This window comes from Aegilops tauschii, chromosome 6 (assembly GCF_002575655.3).
Source record: "Aegilops tauschii subsp. strangulata cultivar AL8/78 chromosome 6, Aet v6.0, whole genome shotgun sequence".
Taxonomy (NCBI): Eukaryota; Viridiplantae; Streptophyta; class Magnoliopsida; order Poales; family Poaceae; genus Aegilops; species Aegilops tauschii.
Genome location: NC_053040.3, coordinates 20,014,225 through 20,025,841, shown reverse-complemented (window position 1 = coordinate 20,025,841; position 11,617 = coordinate 20,014,225).

The following is an 11,617-nucleotide window of genomic DNA, read 5'->3' as shown; positions in this document are numbered from 1 at the left end:
CGGAACGTGAAGCCGCGGGTATCCCAGACCCCTTCACGACGTTCACCAACCCCTTGGAGCGTGACTTCAGCAGGGCCCTCTACAAGTGGGACAAGGAAAAGAAGGTTTTTTACACGGACCTGATCACGAGGAGATTGATTAGACTACTGGTAATTATTCTTGTGCCACCTTACATTTAGCTCGAGATCCAGTCGACTACACATTCCTAAACGGTTCACGTTCCTTCTGCAGGAGAAGCAACACTAGCTTGCAGCCGAAAGCCCTACTTCTCCGATGAGGCCCAAGTGGGACACCCCTCTCAACCGGGCCTTGAACAAACTTAAGGGACTCCCTTTGGGCCAGCGGCCGCAATATGGTCGTGTGCACGGCGCCGGAGATAGCGCCACGTGGAAGGTGTTTTACAACGAGGGCCCGGAGGCCAAGAAACAGAAAAATAAGTTTAGTTAGGCGGACATCGACGAGAAGGTGAAGCTTGCGGTCGAGAAGAAAGTAGCTGAGGACGCGAAAAAACAGCTGAGGAGAAAAATGAGTTGCTACAGCAGGCAGTCAATGCAGCTGTAACTGCCTGCATAAATGATTTCTCTACTAACTTGGTTCCGGCTATCATCAACTGGACGAAGGAAAATCCAGACAAGACGGTACATGATTTCCCGTTGCCCAGTTTCGTTGCAAGCAACTCCGTGAACAACAACATGCTACCTCTTGAGCACTGCGTTGGTTTTCCCTTGAAGAGGAAAGGGTGATGCGGCAAAGTAGCGTAAGTATTTGCCTCAGTTTTTGAGAACCAAGGTATCAATCCAGTAGGAGGCCATGCACGAGTCCCTCGCACCTACACAAACAAATAAATCCTCGCAACCAACGCAATAAAGGGGTTGTCAATCCCTTCACGGTCACTTACGAGAGTGAGATCTGATAGATATGATAAGATAATATTTTTGGCATTTTTATGATAAAGATGCATAGTAAAATAAAAGGCAATAAAAATAACTAAGTGTTGGAAGATTAATATGATGGAAGATAGACCCGGGGGCCATAGGTTTCACTAGTGGCTTCACTCAAGAGCATAAGTATTACGGTGGGTGAACAAATTACTGTTGAGCAATTGATAGAATTGAGCATAATTATGAGAATATCTAGGTATGATCATGTATATAGGCATCACGTCCGAGACAAGTAGACCGACTCCAACCTGCATCTACTACTGTTACTCCACACATCGACCGCTATCCAGCATGCGTCTAGAGTATTAAGTTCATAAGAATAGAGTAACGCTTTAAGTAAGATGACATGATGTACAGGGGTAAACTCATGCAATATGATATAAACCCCATCTTGTTATCCATGATGGCAACAATACAATACGTGCCTTGCTGCCCCTACTGTCTCTAGGAAAGGGCACTGCAAGATTGAACCCAAAGATAAGCACTTCTCCCATTGCAAGAAAGATCAATCTAGTAGGCCAAACCAAACTGATAATTCGAAGAGACTTGCAAAGATAACCAATCATACATAAAAGAATTCAGAGAAGATTCAAATATTGTTCATAGATAAACTTGATCATAAACCCACAATTCATCGGTCTCAACAAACACACCGCAAAAGAAGATTACATCGAATAGATCTCCACAAGAGAGGGGGAGAACATTGTATTGAGATCCGAAAAGAGAGAATAAGCCATCTAGCTAATAACTATGGACCCGAAGGTCTGAGGTAAACTACTCACACATCATCGGAGAGGCTGTGGTGTTGATGTAGAAGCCCTCCGTGATCGATGCCCCCTCCGGCGGAGCTCCGGAAAAGGCCCCAAGATGGGTTCTCACGGGTACAGAAGGTTGCGACGGTGGAATTAGGTTTTTGGCTCCGTATCCGGTAGTTTGGGGGTACGTAGGTATATATAGGAGGAAGAAGTACGTCGGTGGAGCAACATGGGGCCCACGAGGGTGGAGGGCGTGCCCCCTACCTCGTGCCCTCCTAGTTGATGTCTTGACGTAGGGTACAAGTTCTCTGGATCACGTTCGTTCCGAAAATCACGTTCCCGAAGGTTTCATTCCGTTTGGACTCCGTTTGATATTCTTTTTCTGCGAAACTCTGAAATAGGCAAAAAACAGCAATTCTGGGCTGGCCTCCGGTTAATAGGTTAGTCCCAAAAATAATATAAAAGTGTATAATAAAGCCCAATAATGTCCAAAACAGAATATAATATAGCATGGAACAATCAAAAATTATAGATACGTTGGAGACGTATCACAACACCACCGCACCATCACTTGTTCACGCAACCGGGCCTCCTCTCGCATGCGCTTCTGCTCATAGCAGCCCGTCCTCAGTCTCTTGCGCGCTAGGTGGGCCTTCCTCTTTGGCTGAGCTCGACGCCCTCACGGGAATGACATGTCGCAGGAACATATATATCTAAAATATTCCATTTTCGTTGCCTTTCGGATGTTTTACGCCGCAGGCATGTGTTTGCAGGCCGCCGAAACCCCATGCACCGTACTATACTTGATCAAAGTCTAGAAGGTGGACGTGGGGAAGGGGGTGATAAGGAAGCCCTTGGATCTCTCGTTCCACAACCAGCCGATGCCCGCTGGGCACTTCAGGGTTACCTTGTCGAGTGTGACATCGGGGCACGAGGATTTGCCTCCTCCATTACGCCTAGGGGGGAGAGGACGACGAGACACCACCACAGACTGGAAGCTGCAAGGGTTGGGTGCTGCTATGGCCAAAGAATCTTCTTCATCCAGAGCCGGCTGAGAGCACACCAATAACCACACATCAACAAGCATGTGCGGAGACCACCAACCCGCCTACGCAATTACCAGCTCATGTAGTGCCGGGTGAGAGCGGCAGACGACGTGATGAATGGGGTGCAATAGTACTAGCTGATGTAATCCATCCTGTAGAACAGAGAATGGATGATGAGACGGAGGAGATGGAGGACCCAATGGGTTTCCTCAATACAAACGCGTATGAGGGTGACTTAGATATAATGAGTCAACCATATGACGAATCGGGCTATCAACATGCTAATGAGGATATGGATGATCTGCCCGGGCAGGAACGTCGTAGCAGGGATTGCAAGAAGTCTCTCTTCATGAAATCCTCACAGGACACGCCTGAAGATGCCTCCTCAACACAGGCTAAACTAGCCGGGGGTCGTATAGTGCTTAGCCCGGCAACACTGGGGCAGGGATTAAGGAAGGGTCTCGAAGGTGTGCCCAAGAAAAAGGAGAGGAAGAGACCGGGAAAGATAGCTGTCTCCAAACAAGCCAGAGTACATAGCAGCCAGACAATGAATTCTGAAGAGCGTGTACCCGTGAAAGGTGCGGCCAAGTTCCATCTCACGGGCGAGCCAATGCTACAGCCAAAACCGTGGAGGCACTATCAGGGGATCTCAGGAGACTGGACGACCATGTGCTGTCGACTGCGAAAAGCCTACTAGCCTCGAAGGATCCAGGATATCTGACATACGCGGCTCGTGTGCCTGAGGGGAAGTGCTACGTCGACACACGGCCCGCGGAGGTGTTCTTAATGCGGTTCGACCATATCTTTGGGATGTTTCTGACAAGGCGGCTCGATTTTACAATCATCCGCCTTTTTGCACTAGATATGAGCTCCGTCATGAAGAGAGAAGAAGTCTCGCAAATCTGTGTGGCGGATTCGTACTACATGCACAAGTATTTCTTGAATCTCGGTGACTTTGAGCGTGAAACTGCTAGGGAGTACCTCCAAAACTTCATGGTACAGCATAAGGACCAGGAAATTGTCCTCCTACCTTGTCATCCAAAGTAAGTCAGTTCCGTACAACCCTTTCGTACATTTCAATCATTCCTTCTCGCTCATATGGAGAATAATTTGAGGTGTCTTTTCCCCGCAGCAACGGGCGCGCCGTCCTTATCATTCTTTACCCGTGAGTCTCCCACGCCGTGTATTTCGACCCTACCAGAGACTACGAGAAGAATGACTACACCCACATAGTGAGTATTCTAGATGATGCTCTCCAAGGCTTCAACATTAGGGGTGGCCACCTGCAGATTAGGAAACAAAGGAACAAGAAGTTGGGTTTCTCGCATAAAACTAAATTCTGCTGCATCCATGTCCCAAAACCAAGCAAGAAAGATGGATTCTACCTCCTCCATCTCATGATTGAGTTCAACACGGATCACCAAAAGCTTCGTATGACAACCAGAAACGATGATCATATCCGCAAGTGGGTAGAATTTCATGGAGAAGCGGATTATAAACTTAGAGATGACTTCTTTCGCATCCAAAGGGACACTGCGACGATCATCAGGAAAGAAGTCATCGATGAGAAGGGGATGTTCCACCACGGCCCTATATCGCGAGCTGACATCCGAACTCGCATAGGCATGCAACGTCATGACCTCAAGCCGTTCAAGAAGCTAGGGTCCATCCTTGATGATATGGAAGGATGGAACTTCTAGTGATTTACGATGCCGATGATGATGATATGTGTCGGTTGAACTTGTATACTTTCTGTAGCGATGAAACTTTGTGATGTCCTCGGTCCCAGCCAAACTTGTGTAACGCTACTTTGTTAGTTTGGGTACGATGACATGCGTACCTCTAGTTAATTAGTTTGTGTACTATATGTTGCATCTAGTTGCTAACCCTTTCTTTTTTGTGTTGCTCTAGTATATTTTGTTGCATATGATCATGCATTCTCTTGATGAAGATGCATCTCTAACAGGTTCCAAGATTCTTGATGGCGAAGTGCTATGTCGTGTACGAAGGGAAGGTTCCGGGAGTGTATGACGAGTGGCATGAGTGTCAGGCGCAAGTGCAGGGGGTCTCGGGCGCCAGCCATAAAGGCTTCAAAAGCAGACAAGAAGCACAAGCTAGTTACTTGAGGTTCAGGCTAGCGCATGAGAGGACTCATGACCGCCGCCTCATGTACTACATAGTTCCACTATCACTCATAGTGATAGCACTTCTCGCGTATATCATTGTTTAGATGGATGACGTTGTAGTTGCAAGTATTCGAGACTTGCATGTATCGCTATTTTCGAGATGATGACGAGATACCACTTTGTGTTGGATGATGATTATGATGAGACTATTTGTATGTATATGCTATGATTACATTTGTGGTCTCGCAGCCATTTGTATGTGTATGATGATGACATTTGTATGTGCTAAAGATTCTTGTATAAAGCCTGTTCAAATACAAAACAAATATGCAAAAAAAATTCAAAAACTACTAAAATTAGCAGTAGCGAGTGGAGAAAAGTTAGTAGCAGCATGCCAGTAGCAGTAGCGCGGCCCAGCAAAGTGCGCTAGAGCTATTAGCAGTAGTGAGCTTCCATACAGCACGCTGCTGCTACACTTGTATAGCAGTAGCGCGGGCGTACACGCGCTGCGGCTACAGGTTAGCTGTAGCGCCTTATCAGTAACACGGGGCCCGTGCTACTGCTATACCTAGAATCCGCGCTGATGCTAGGCTTTTCCCTAGTAGTGGATGAAATGCCGGTGCTAGAGTTATAAAGGCTTGTCACCGATGATGTGCCGCTTGATGGTGTCCCTCGCGACCCCGAAGTGTTGATATTGTGCCATGCTGGAGAAGTGGACAAAGAATTACATCTCTTTCCACACCGGCCTATCGTGTGGATGGTGCATGTGGATGATCTTTCTCGAAGATGTGCTCGAACATGTTTTTTTAGCGCAGTCGTATTGTCGCTGTAGTGGCGCGGCTTGTAGATCGGTCAATGTAGACGTCGGTGTCGTTGGTGCAGTTAGGCAGTCGGTGTGGATGCATATAGGAGTTCGCGTTTCTGTGATTCACGGTGCATGGTACTACAGAGTCGTCGTGCACAAGCGATGCTACATTTGCATAAATAATTGTACGTGATTTACATAGATACTTAGGTGGGCTTTTCTGGTTGGCTGGAAACCAGGGAGGGGCCCACCCGGTTGAAATCAAGGTGTGTGAGATTAAATAGGGAAGCTTTGGTTTCCTAGATGTACTAGCATCATTGCGTCATGTACCACAGCTTTGCAGTATCTGCCAACTGGCTTGTAGACGGCTCGGACGGCGGCGCGCGCGTAGTTGAGGATGAGGTGTACGCTGTTGGATCGAAGACGGCTAGTGGCGTACATTGTGGAGTGAAGTCTCATTTAAACATTAAGATTGTAGAGCTTGTCGCAAATGAATCATCACCTTCAAATCCCTGAAGTTTGTACCATATCCTGTGCAATCTCAGTCGTTTTCAAATCTAAACAATTCCTCACTATTAGGAAAAGGGCTATAGCTAATATGGACATTAATGGCGCACCATGTATATGGTGCGCCACTGCTATATAGCAGTGGCGCACCAGATACAGGTGCGCCATTAGTGTCCTCATTACTAATGGCGCACCACACACATGGTGCGCCACTACTAACTTTTTTTTCAAAACTAGTAATGGCGCATAAAGGCACAATGCGCCATTAATAGTTTTAACTAGTAATGGTGCACCACACACTCTGTGCGCCACTACTAACAAATTTTTTTACTTTTTTTTCAAAACTAGTAATGGCGCACCAGGGTATAGTGCGCCATTACTAGTTCAAACTAATAATGGCGCAACACAACCACGGTGCGCCACTACTAACAATTTTTTTTTATTTTTTTGCAAAACTAGTAATGGCGCACCACGGTTACTAATGGCGCATTATTAGGTGGTGCGCCATTGGTAACCTGAGAGCAGCTAGATATTTTGGACAACCACCTACCACACTCACTTTTCCCACTCCATTCTCTCCACCTCCTCCTCCAAACTTGTCTCGGCTGCCTCCTCCTCCTCACCACATTTGCACCATAGATTCACCCAAATTAAGTGGTTAAATTTCCTTTTTTGGATAGGTAAGTAAGGGGAAAGCTTCTTTATGTTGTAGATCTACTTTTTTCTCCCTCCAACAATGTGCACATTCACTTTTTATGGCCTAGATCTACGTATGTTTGTGGTGTTGCATATGTTTGTGGTGTTGCATATGTTTGTGTTTACATGTACCGGTATTTGAAATGCGATAGTTGCCAATATTTTGCCGGAATGTTGATTCATTTTCGTTTCAGCGAGAATTTGGCACTATGCATTCTTTTTTGTCCTATTTTAGGCAAAGTCATGCCAAATTTTTTCTTGGTTCTAAAATATCGTTTTGCTCTACCCCGCAGGCGACCATGGTCCGCACGATGACCGAAGGCATCGTGAATAGGTTTTTGAGCTCCGCGAAGGCCGAGATGCTTCAAAAGAACGAGACGGAGATAAGATGTCCGTGTCGAAGATGCAAGCTGAAGAGCCTTATGGACCCGGATTCCGTACAGGTGCGGGACCACCTGCTCTTGCGTGGTTTCATGGATGGCTATCGGTGGCAAGGTGATGAAGATGACTATGAAGTCGTCCATGGGGGGCAGGCAAGATATGAGAAAGGGCAGCAAGACAACCACGGCGAGGGCGGGCGAGAAGACGAAGAATCTCCAGGACATGATCACGAAGTAGATGCAGTACACAGTCATCATGTAGAAGATGCCGGACATGATGATGAGGAATGTCAAGACGAAGGGCATGATCATGAAGATGAAGATGCCGGAGCAGACGACGATGGACCATCGATGGGCTGGGTGCAGGACCCTCATATTCAAGAGCTGGTTCTCAAGCTGACGGATAACGCAAGAGATGCCGCCCGAGAGAAAGCGAAGCTTGATCAACTGGAGATAGACGCGGTTACTCCATTGTATGAAGGATGCAGGCCCGAGGATACCCGCATGAAAGTAACGCTCATGGCTTTGGAGATGAAGGTAAAACACAAAATGACCGACGCATGCTTCGACGAGAACATGTCATTCTTGCACGTCTTCCCAAGGGGAACAAGTGCCCGACCAGTTTCGAGGAGGCGAAGAAAATCGTGTGTCCTCTGGATTTACCGCACGTGAAATTGTAGGAGATATGCCCTAGAAGCAGTAATAACAGTTATTTTGTATCTCCAAGTTTGTAATGAATGTTTATGATCCATGCTATAACTGCAATGATTCTCGAGTCTACAATATCCACGAGGCTCGGAGGGAACTCATATGCACGTGTGGTATTATAAACGGTAAAATATATTCCTAGTCTTGCCTCTAAGACTAGCTCAAGTATTGCATGATGATCCTGTTTCCTGATCATGGGCATGACTATGCCGGCAATTTTGAGGGCACAAGTTTGGTAGAACGCTTGTGTTGAATCAACCCGGATTGATGTTGTGCTATGAGATACCTTCGTCACAAGTTTATGGTTAATATCATTGAGATAGTTAATGTTTGCATAATTCCTTAGACCATGAGAGTATCAAGTTCCTTCGTGCTTGCTTCGTGAACTTTGGGGTTTGTTAAACGTCATCGGTAACTGGGTGGCTATTACGGCAGCTTTCGGGTTCACGGAAAAGTATAGGAAGTAACAAGATAGCTCAAGATTGGGATTTGCTCCTCCGACGATGGAGAGATATACTCGGGCCCTCTCGGTGTAACGGTATCCATCATCGTCTGGCCAGACACATTGTGATTTGATCACTGGGATGCCGGAACACAGAAACGAGAAAAGAGAACAAAACCGGTAACGAGGTAACTTGCATGGTGGACAAATTGTTCGTCCATGGGCATGCAATAAATCTCACCTCGGGTGTTTGTGACATATCGCGAAGCAACAGGAATAGCTCACTGCAGCTGGAGGTTCACTCGAATATTCATTCGTGTGGGTATAGGGGTCAATATGGGTGTCCACGGCTCCGATGTTGATCATTGATCGGAAGGGGTTCCAGGTCATGTCTATACTTCACCGAACCTATAGGGTCACACGCTTAAGGGTCATCTATCTGTTGAATACTAGACAGGGAGTCTGAGAGAAAATCACCGAAAAAGTTTCGGACAGCGGAATCGTACCGCAGAGAGAGGTCATCGGATAAGTTTCGATGATACCGAAAAGTTGTTTCGGGATACACCATTAAGTAAAATTGGTTTCGGCACATGCCTGATAATTCTTGGAGGATGCCAGAATCATTCTGGAAGCTTTTTGGAATTTTCTGAGATAAAAACCGGAAATGTTCCGGAGCTGCCGGAGCCACTTCAGATGCGTTTCGCAGATGAAAATCACTAAAACCGGAATTGTTTCGGAACGCGTTGAAAAACATTTTAGTGGGTACTGGAAATGTTCTTAGCCCACATAAATATTTTCAGTTCGATCAGACGCTGAAAAATGTCGTCGTGAATAGTGAAAATCAGCTTTATGGTTACTTTATGGAAAGCCACCTTTTGGGGCTTTGCTCCAAAAGATCTTGGGGATGACATGGATGGATAGGACCCATTTTTTGGGCCCCTCATGGGGGTGTGGCCGGCCACAGGGGGTGTCCCCCCTTGGGGACCCTTTTGTTCATTGGTTTCACTTCTAGGTCCTTGTGGAAGGACTTCATTCATGTGCATTTTGGGTTTTTGTGTGAAACTACCCTACCCCTTGGGATTTCCTATAAATAGAGGTGGAGGGGCAGCCCTCCACACTCATCCCTTGCTCTCATACACATGCCATGCATTATCTGGCTTCTTCTCTCCCTCCCACGAAAAGAGTTTCGTAGAGCCGTAAGGTTGTCTGGGTTCCGGCAGGAACTAGTTCTGGACGGCGAAGCCCTGCCGGATAGCTGACACCGTATGTGTGCAACCCCGTAGAGAGATTGTAGTTTCGATCTTTTGCCCGAGGGGCTGTTCGAGTGTCCTCCCGAAGGGCTGTCCGAGTCTCCGTCTGAGTTTCGAGGGTCCTCCCGAAGGGCTGTCCGCGACATTGTCCGGGGGACTGTCCGACCGCCTCCCGAAGGGCTGTCCGGAGAGGGAGTACATCCTCGCGGTTGGGAGGTTGTAAATCCTAGCTGCGGGGATCTGCACCGACGATCTACACCGACTCTTCTTCCGCTGCGCTTCGAGTCGGTACGGATCAGATCAAACCTTGTATGCAGTCTCCATAGTGGTCCTGGGCGTGCTCGCTATACCGAAAATTTTCGTTTTCTGTCGCGTTCCCCTACAGTGGCATCAAGAGCTGTGCTATGCGTAGATGCAGGTTACGATCTAGAATACATGGACATGTATGGGTATTGCATAATATAATTTTGGAGTAGATGAGATCTATTGCTGAAAATTATTTTTGCGGGTGACAGATGAAATATCTTACCTGACGTTCTTGTTGCTTCCCTAGAATTTGCGTTTGCTCAATCTCGAGAGAGGATGGTGGAATTTGACAAAGTTCTGGCAATCCGTGATCCTGATTGATCATGGAAGTGCTATCAGTTCTTTGGGTTCTGCCATAGTCAAAAGAAAGATGAAATTCGCAGATGAAAGGGCATTGCAGATATGATCTGCACGGGGGTCATGCGTATGACGAAGTTTAGTATGGGGCTCGAGATTTAATTATCTCGTGTTTCATACACCCCGAGATGTTAATCTAGCAACTTGAATAATCATACTTGATGATAAAACGTTGGTAGCTGTGGTTTAAGTCAAAACCTTAGAAGCCACGTAAAATAAAATTTTGCATAAACCGATTAGAGGCGTCTAACTTGGTTTTGCAGGATGTGCATGTGATGTGGTATAGCAATGCTCATATTCAATTTGATTATGTATGAGATGACTATATGATGTAACTAACATGACCTGCGTGTCATGATTCTGCATGATGGCTGGAGCCATATGATTGCACTTTAATGACCTGCGTGTCAACCTTAAGTAATGCACTTATTTTATTAGCTATAGAGATAGCAATATTATCTGGTGCATCGACAAGGTGGTGGCAATCTTCGCGAAGGTGAACACCGACGCAAATGCCGAAGACGAAGAATTGAAAGACTTCTCCGTCAGAAAGGGCTATACCATATCATGCTAATTATGAATTGCCTGAGATGTTTATCCCCTATGATGCACCCTTCTTGATTGCGCGGTAGTCGCTTTTATTAGGGTGATCTCTCACTTAAAAATATCAAGTAGATAGTGTTCTCCCAAGTGTAGCACTGTCACGACACCTATCTTTTCGGGGTGCGCCGTGTCACACGGGTACGAGCGATTAGAGAAGTGTGAGGCGGGTGAGTTGAGACCTCGCAGCGAGATCACTTGGTTGTCTTGACGTTCAGGCATGACCGTCATGAGCTCGGAACACACGCATCGAAAGATGAACAAGAGTCACATAGTGATGTGATTGGCAAGTTGGCCTACCGGTTAAGATTTTCGTCATCAGTGGTGTTACACCAATGGCGAGCAATCAAGACACGGATCTTGAATCACTCATAATCAATTTTGAGAGATATTGATTTGAGTGGGAGTGCATTTTAGAATAAAATGTTTATTCACTAGTGCAAATTTCATTATAAACAAAGTCTAAGTGAAACTTGTGTCTTCGTTGTAGATCAAATGGCTCGCAACACCGCGTTCAACTTAGGCCCGATGTTAGAGAAAGAGAAGTTAGCTACGACTGGAAACAACTATGCGGACTGGGTCCGTAACCTGAGGATTGTCCTCAGGAGCGCTAAGAAATTGTACGTGCTTGAAACTGCTCTTCCAGCTAAACCGGCGGCAGATGCACCGGTAGATGAACAAAATGTCTGGGCCACTAA